The sequence below is a fragment of the Bidens hawaiensis genome, unplaced genomic scaffold, assembly GCF_021521415.1.
Source record: "Bidens hawaiensis isolate Kalapana, Puna unplaced genomic scaffold, B.hawaiensis_p1.1 tig00050667_1, whole genome shotgun sequence".
In the NCBI taxonomy this organism is placed as follows: Eukaryota; Viridiplantae; Streptophyta; class Magnoliopsida; order Asterales; family Asteraceae; genus Bidens; species Bidens hawaiensis.
The window spans coordinates 29,817-39,050 of NW_027499082.1; the positions used below are offsets into that span (position 1 = coordinate 29,817).

General features: G+C 35.2%; 1 pseudogene; it reads left to right on the forward strand.

The window, feature by feature from the left end:
• The first annotated feature begins 3,912 nt into the window (after positions 1 to 3,912).
• On the forward strand, positions 3,913 to 6,192 carry LOC143598668 (zinc finger BED domain-containing protein RICESLEEPER 1-like; annotated as a pseudogene).
• The last annotated feature ends 3,042 nt before the right edge of the window (positions 6,193 to 9,234 follow it).

The window sequence follows — 9,234 nt, forward strand, 5'->3', positions numbered from 1 at the left end:
ACCTTAGACATCCGAGCAAGCTTTTACTTAGCCGGGGATGATATTTTGTCTATCGGGCAAGGTTTACTTCAAGTAGTCTTCTTTAGTGGATATCCGTGCAAGGTTTGCAAATTAGTGCATTGCCGGGCAAGGTTAACTAGTTTATGTAAATCCGAGCAAGGTTCACTTTATCAAGCAAGTCTGTTCTTCATAGCCAGGTAAGGTTCTCTCCCGAGTAAGCTTTTGGCTAACCAAGTCCATGAAGCCAAGTGATTGGAAGATCAGGCAAGGTATTCTTTAATAATTATGGTCCGAGCAAGCTTGATGTATAAATGGAATATCTCTAAGTAACATCGGGCGAGGTTCAACTAAAGCAAGGAAAAGTACTCCCGAGTACACTTTGCTAATAAGTTATATTATAGCAAAGAGTTGAAATGGACCATCGAAGAACAAGGTTGCTTGTAAGGGTTTGTCGGGCAAAGTCTGGCAAAGTCAAGAAGACTGAAGTCTACCCGGTGAGTATTTTACTTGGTAAAGTACTCTTCAAGTAAAGTCTACCCGGAAACTGATCCCGAGCACACTTCTATGTTACCAAGTCTAAGGCAGGCAGAGCACACAGTCTACTCCGAGAAGTTTACTTATCCAGAGCCTACCCGGAAGACTTGTTTTACAATTAGAATATTTTCTGATTATGTAATTTGAATATGTATTTACGTTTGGAGTTTCTAGAAGGAATGACAGATGTCCTGGGGTGGTAGGCCTATAAATAGAATGTTTTAGGGCACGCCGCCCAAGACGGATTCGAGCCTTTACACTTTTGGATAAGAAAGAATATTTTCCTTGAAAAGTGACGGCTTTCTCTGTACGGAAAAACCCTCCTTCAAGAAACCCTAAACCGATTATCCACTTTGTATGATAAATGTTATATGAATGGAAATCTTTTGAGTGAATCTTGTTTGTGTTGGTTACCCTTGAATACTAATTATGCAACCGTATGTTTGTTATTGATTCCGCCTTTAACAAATGTCATCTTTCTAAATATAGCAACCCGTCATTAACTACCTTGTCAACACATCAATTTGTGTGAGTTATGACATGAATAAGTAAGATCCAGCACAAATCGGGGACCTGACAATTCTAAGGACTTATTCTAACAAGGTTCAACTCCGAGCAAGCTACAGTGCTACTAGCACAGCTATAGTGTTATCAGCACACTTGAGTTTGTTCAATAAGTTATTTATTAACAAAGATTTGAAGGGATTTCTGAAGAACAAGTTTGCTCGTAGGATCATATCGAGCAAAGTTTGCTATGGTCAAGAGGATTGAAGTCTGCTAGGTGAATATTTTCTAAGGAAAATATTCAAAGTAAAGTCTACCCGGAGAACTATTCCCTAGCACACTTTGGTTACCAGGTCTGCTCTAAGAAGATAAAAGCTGCAAAGCTTACTCGAAGACCTGTTTTACACTTAGAATATTTTTTAATATGTTTTTATGATTATGTATCATTGATTAAGGTTTCTAAAAGGAATGACAGCTGTCTTGGCAGACCTATAAAAGGAATAATCTAGGGCACGCCTTGACAGTGGACAATACAACTTTTCAGACAACTTTAAAGATAACCTAATTTATTCTTGAAAACGATTGTGATGGTTGTCCTTATAATCGTACGGTAAAACATTCTTTACTGAAACCCTCATTGATTCTCGTTTGTATTACTATTATATAAATGGAAATTTTTTGAGTTACAGTCTGTATTTGTTACATTTATTGTCTGTTTTGCAACATTTAATGTGCTAGTAATTCCGCCATTAATACATTATTGCTTTTACCCTAAATAGCAAGTCGTTAACCTTCTAGTCAACTCATAACCGTGTGGGTTGCAACATTGATGGTGTGACTGATTGAGTGATATATACGGGACCGACAAGTGGTATCAGAGCTTGTTATTGTTGTTTTGGTAAAGAACTGTTGCATATCTGAAGAAGAATGACGTTAGAAGAATACTGTTTCATTGATATATGACATCAGCTGTCATGTTCTTCATTTCTTTCCAAATCTACAATATTTCGGTGTTTTCTTTCACTTATTTACATTAAAGTTTTAATCTTTACTCTAGATGTTGCTCTAATCTGACCAGATACATCAGATCTGAAGATTTCATCTAAAGATCTGTTTGACTTTCAAATTAGTGTTTTTAAATTTGTTTAAGTTTTGCAAAATTTCTCTTTGTTTTTCAAAGTTATCTTAAATAATACCAAAAAGATGTCTGGTTATGAAGAACAAGAAGTCTCAACTAACAAAATTCCAAGATTGTATGGACAGGAGAACTATATAAAATGGAAAGTTCTATTTGAAGCAGCTTTCTGTTACAATGATGTGGAAATGTAGAACTCTATCAAAACGGACCATTTGTGCCTGATGGAACAAACAACAACCAGGTTGTTGAAGCAAGAATGAGAAAAGTTGATGATAGAGCTCTTTCCATGTTGAAATTAGGGTTATCTTCGGAGATTCTGACGAAGGTTGCTCACCATCAGATTGCCAAAGCCATGTATGATGCCATACTGGAGATGTTTGAAGACAACTCAGAATTGAAGAATATCAAAAAGGAGAGGCTTAAGCAGAAGCTTGATAGGTTCAAATATAAAGATGGTGAGAGGCTAAAGTCAGTTTTGGAGAGATTTCTGACTATTGTGAATGAAATCAGAACAACTGATTATGTTGTCACTGATGCTGATTAGAATACAAAGTTGTTATCTTCTTTGTCAAAAGAGTGGTACACTGCAAGCAAGTTTATCAGGCAGAAATCAAACTATGATGCTCTTAAGCTTGATGATGTGATCTGCTTCTTGCAAGCAGCTGAAATTGAAATGATTGAGAATGAGATGAAAAAAGAAGACAAACCTTGTTTTCAAGTGACTAATGTACTCATTGCTCCAATGGGAAAACTATTTGTGAAGAACCAACAACAAATACCAATCATTAAAGAACCAAGTGAACATGGTGGTGACACTCCAAGAGGCTCTGTTGCTGGAAGTTCAAGCAATCAAAATGGACAGTCAAAGTTCAATGTTCAGCTGATTGATGATAGTGACTCTGATTCAATGGCCAGTGGGCATACACCTTATGTTGGTGGTAATGTTGGGCAAGGAAGTGAATATCAATCCCTGTTATCTATTTTCACAGACTCATATAATGCTTTTATTGCCAAGAACATGATCCATACCAGTGTTGTTCAATATGATCTTGAGCAAATTGATGCTGATGATCTGGAGGACATGTATCTAAAGTGGCAAGCTGTTGTGCTAGCACTCAGAAAAAAAAGGTTGTTCAACAGGACTGGAAGGTCTCTTGTGTAAGGTCCTAATGAAAGAATAGGTTTTGACAAGTCTAAAGCAATATCCTATAAATGTCAACAACCTGGACATTTTTCAAGACAGTTCAATCAACCAAGGAACTTCTAAAACGACCAGTTTGCACTGCCCAGAAATCAGTACCAGTACCAGCAAGGCCAGCCAAGAAACTACAACAACAATCTCAACAATAAACAATAACTCAAACTTCAACAACAACAATTACCAACAGCCACAACAGCATAACCAACAAGTTGTACCTCAAAATCAGAACTTCCAAAGAAACAACAATCAAAACCCTCCACATGCTTCCAATGCCAATAGAAACAACAACATCCAACCCAGAAATCAAGGGAATGTGGCATTGGCTGCTCATCAACAAGATGGAGAATTTGATTGGAGCAATCATGCTGAAGATATAAGAAAACCCAATGTTGCACTAATGGCTCAAGTTGAGAGTGAAGCCGGATCTTCTTCAACTTAGGTACATTCAAACTCCACACTTGAATTACTTGAAAAAATTGAATCATTGAATTTGATGATAGGATAGCATAAAAGTGAATGCTTCAAAAAGAAAAGCATGTTAAATGTGTATGAAGCAAGTGATGTTACATATGAAGAAACAATCAAAAGCCTTGAACAAGACTGCATGGACAATTACATAATACAGTCAAGGTATGTGACTAAATTGAAGGCTTGAAGAAAATGTTGATAGATGAAAAGGTGAAGTATACCAAACTCCAAGTTAAGAATGAATTTTTGAAGAATCTTGTATCAACTGGAAATATTTGTGGTCTTCTGAACAAAATCAAGGAAGAAGACAAATATAAGGTTGTTCTTCCACCTTTTAAAAATAACTACTCATTAAAGGTTGACAAAGAGAAAAGAGAAGCAATGATAAAGATGAAGCACATTACACTAAATGGAAAAGAAAGTTGACATCAAGTGCTTGGGATCATTTTCTTAATAAAACTACACCGGATGGAACTAAACTCCTTCAATGTGTGCATTGTAATGAGAAAATGAATGTGCCTAAGGATAGTTCCACTACTCCATTAAATAGGCACATTGATAATTATTGCCCAAAATTAAAAGCTGATGTTAAAGGACACTTAAAGTTAAATCTATCTTCTGAAAATGCATCAGGTTCTTCATCAACGGTCCAAAACTGGAAGTTTAGCAATGCTAAGATGCGGGAGGTAACATCTCATATGATTATGGTGCATGAACTACCATTTAATTTTTTTAGGTATTAGTTTTTTAACATGTTGATGAAGGAAGCTAATCCAGAATTTGAAAAGATCTCATGTGCAGCAGCTCGACAAGATTGTATTTCTTGTTACGATCTTGGAAAGAAAAGAATGCAAAACAAATGTTGAACAATGTCAAACGTGTGAGTATCACAACTGACATGTGGACATCTCTTCAGAATATACAATACATGGTAGTTACATGTCATTTTGTAGACTCGTATTTTGATCTTTACAAACACATATTGAGTTTTGTAGATGTGCATCTGCCGTATACCGGAGTAACTATATATGATTGCTTATTTAAGTGTTTAAAAGATTGGAATATTGAGATGAAGGTGGCTACGTTGACTGTTGACAATTCTGACTAATGATGCGGTAGCTTAAATGTTGTTGGAAAAATTAAATCTTCAAAGGAAACTTCCTCTCGATGGGAAATTGCTCCATGTTCGGTCTTGTGCACATATTCTCAACTTGTTAGTTCAAGACGGTCTGTCATTAATTCAACATATAATTCACAAATTTCGTGAGAGCATGAAACATGTGGGATGATTGCATCTTTTTATTGAGCTCACCAAACAGTTACAACTAAAAAATAAGCATCTTATCTTCGATGTAACTACTCGGTGGAATGCAACATATGCTATGTTATCTATGGCCTTGGAATTTAAAAATGTTTTTGTTAATTATGTCGAATGAGAAAATATATACAAGACATTGCCAAGTAGTGATGACTGGGATAAAGTCTACGGTGTATGCTCATTCCTTTTACTCTTCAACGATGCTGCCAAAATAATTTCAGGTAAGTGTTCTCAATAACAGATAATACCATAATTTTTTAACATGTCAATATAATGAATGATGTGATGGTTATGTATAGCAAAAATATATTTTTACATATTAGGGTATTTTTATTTCAATTATTTTTTAATATTGTAGGTTCCGAGTATCGAACTTCTAATTTATTTCTCAGTGTGTTATATGTTATATAGGAAGCATTGGATAAAGTAGCTTTAAAGGAGGGTGATTGCATGAATTCGATGGCCCTTAAGATGAAAGGAAATTTTGATAAGTATTGGGGTTCTTCAAATCTGTTATTTCACTTGGTGTTTTCTTGGACCCTAGATATAAAATGTAGTTAGTCAATTTTCTTTCAAGATAATATATTCTGAAGATATTGGGAAGTAAAAGCTCAAGGTATTCATGATGCTTCAAAGGATTTGTTTGAAGAATATGTTAAGGGGTATAAAGAATCTAGTGTTGTCCAATCCAACAGTGGAATCAGAGCTAATACTTCTAACAGCTCTAGCTTCACTACTTCTCGATTTAGTATGAACACAGGCACTAAGTTCGCCACATGCACTAAGTTCGCCCAACATATCAGAAGTTTTAATAATGTTGAACGCGTGAAGACAGAGTTAGCCACTTATTTAGATGCAGGAATATACTTGTGTGAGGCTGATACAAATTTTGATGCATTGATGTGGTGGAAGAATACACATAAGTACAGAATTTTGCCTAAAATGGAGGCAAATATCTTATATGTTCCGATAACAAATGTTGATTCTGAATCAGCTTTCACTGGTGGGAGGGTTATTGATGTGGTCTAAATTATATATATTATTATATAAATATTTCCTTCACTTTTTAGTAATTTGAGCTAAGTTTTTATTGAATATTTTTCTTAATTGGCTCAAATGTGGGTTTTAGGGATTTTAAGAGACAATGAGCTAAAACAAGTAATTCAACTTAAAAATTATAACTATAGTTGTTAACTATTGATCGATTCATATTTTGAGCTCATATGCAATGGGTGTATTTTATACATCTCTTATTCCATATATATTATGCAACAACTATGACAGTATGTCTAGAAACCATTTAAATTTTGTGCATATATTTATGTGGTAGGTAAGAAGAAAGCAAGAATAAACAATGATTTTTGATACTTTGATGTCTAATTATGTGAAGTCACGTGGGAAGAAAGAAGAAGGGATCAAATGAAGACCACTACATTATTTACTAAAATAACGAGCTTATTTGAAATCAGAATGTGGAATATTTATTTTGTTACGTGGGCTTCAATTGGTGGACTATGAAAAAATGAAACCCATAAAATAAAAAGGGAAGTCGGCAGTTACAATTTGAGGGCAGAAAATCGACATCAAAAAGTATAAAAAGAGGGTCAAGGCAGAAGAACCAAAGGGGGAGTAGAGAAGAAATCATCCAAGAAAGCTTTTGTTTTGAGCCGAGATCATCCGGATTCAACACCTACTCGACCAAGTATCATCATAATTCGGTTTGAATTTATTATTTTAATTATGAGCTTGGTTGTTGAACGTAATTATTTTAGTTTCTTTAATTTTAAGATGCTAGGATAAACTTATTAGACTGCTTAGGCTTGTGATGAACCATTGTTTGAAGTTATATTTTATTTGGAAGTTGCTTTTCGTTATGCTTTTATCATTCAGTAAATTGTTTGGTTTATTTGATTGATGCGTATGTGTACTTGGTCTTGGTTGTACTAGTTTTATTATTCCACAAAATTCTTGGTGATTGTTTCATATGATAGGATTTTGTTAGGCCATCTACTGTGTGTTTTTAACTAGTTTATGATTGAATTCGAATAAGATCATAGAATAATATTATTAGTCAAACAAATAAAAGTGTGCTGCTAACCTAGAAAGTTGTAAGGTGATAGGTTATTACTAAATCTTTGTTGATTGAGATTGCTAGATTTAGTTCTTCGTAAGGAGTCCGTCTAGGTTTGATTAATTAATATTATCTAGCGAGTCAATTGAGTTTATTAAATTACCTTTAATTTCCGCGTTGTAAGGTAGGATTTCACTATAAAGGTATTCTTTCATAAATTAATTAGATAACCGTAAGGAAGTGTAATACATATAACTAGTGTGTCTTAAAACTTGTTAGAAACTCATAGGTGTCTTCTTGAAGGGCCAGGGGTCATGTTCGGGTTTTCTTTTAAGTGTCTATTTTATGATCCCGGTTCCATAACAAACATTTTCTGATTAATTGATAACTGAAACTTTGGGGATTCTAGCCTAGGTGGTTTTTCATCATCATCTGAATCAGTCAAGCTTGTTTGTCTTGTGTTTTATTAATTGTCTTTTATTAATTAGTTTATTTTATTAGTTTAATGTAATATAGTTTAAAAACCCCCCTTTAATAATAATAAATAAATAGTCGTGTCAGTTAGTTGAGTCTAATTAGTTAATATACGTAATTTAAAGAGTCTCGTGGGTTCGATATCCGGACTTACTTAGCTATACTAGAGTCGATCGGTTCACTTGCCGGTTAGTAGTTTAGTCGAGTTTTAGAGAGTCTAGAGTATTACTTAGTGTCTAGATTAGCGTAATTTAGTTAATAATTATTAGACTACTTTTAGCACATCAAGTTTTTGGCGCCGTTGCCGGGGACTCTTGGCGATTGCGATATTAGCTTTGATTGGTCTTACTTGCTATATACGTGCTATTGTGTTTTTGCTTTTGAGTTTTTTTGGTTTTAGTTAATTAGATTTTTAAGTGTTTATTATTTTATTTTATTTTTGCTTTGAGTCGTAGGTGTCTAATTGTCTGTGTCTTTTGCTTGTTTAGATTCTTGTAATTATGTGTGAAATTTGTAGTGGGCCTCACTTTACCATTAAATGTCCATACTACAGTAACCTTAATTGTGATATGTGTGGTGATCCTCATTTACACTATGATTGTCCATACAAGGGTTATCACTTTATTTGTTATAGATGCGCTGGTTGTCATATGACTCGTGTATATCCATATAATCGTACTAACCCCTATGTGAAGCAACAGTCTTACCTTTCACAGGGATCCGCGTCATATTTTTTAACGAACCGGATCAGGGATTTCAATACAAACAAAGGCAAGATTATGGTTAACATTCCGAGAGCAACCCCAACAGGGGTGCTGAGGCGTATTTGAATAAGATCGAGGAATTGTTGACCCGACCATTGGAGAAGGATGCCCAATACCAACGAAAATTAGCTGAACATGATGCTATACTAAGAAATCAACTTTCTGTTTTTGCAGGTCTCCAAGATGCAGTTAAAGAAATCTCCAGAAAACTGACAAACATGGAAGAACAGTCAAAGCATATCTCCCAATGCGTGTACGAGTCAGATAGCGAATTTATTCGAGAAACCGAATATGAGAGCATGCAAAAAGAGCAGCAACCGACACCTGGTAAAAAGTATGATGCGGAAGGAAACTATTTGGGATACATGAATCGGTTGGGCGAGTTGTTCCCGATGTTTCCAGAAGAAGGGAAAGAGCCAATCATGGAGTATATAGATGATTCAGAGGAGAACATTCTAGATACGGAGGCACGAGTGGCTTATAAAGTCCCACCTCAGGCCACACAGGTATGCATTGTTAATTTTGCAGGTTGTTACAGTGACTCTGATGATGAAATAAATGAAGAAGAGTGGGCTACTTATCAAAGGTCGTTAGTGAAGAAAGAAGAGATAGAGGATGATGTGGATTTTGGGGATTCACTTGAGTTGATGTTTGGCATTGAGGAAAAGGTTGTGAATGAATTGAGTGAGGAAGATGAATTCCTTGATCTGGAGTTGGATGGATTGTCAGAGTATGAAGAGGGGGGTACATTGGATGTTGATG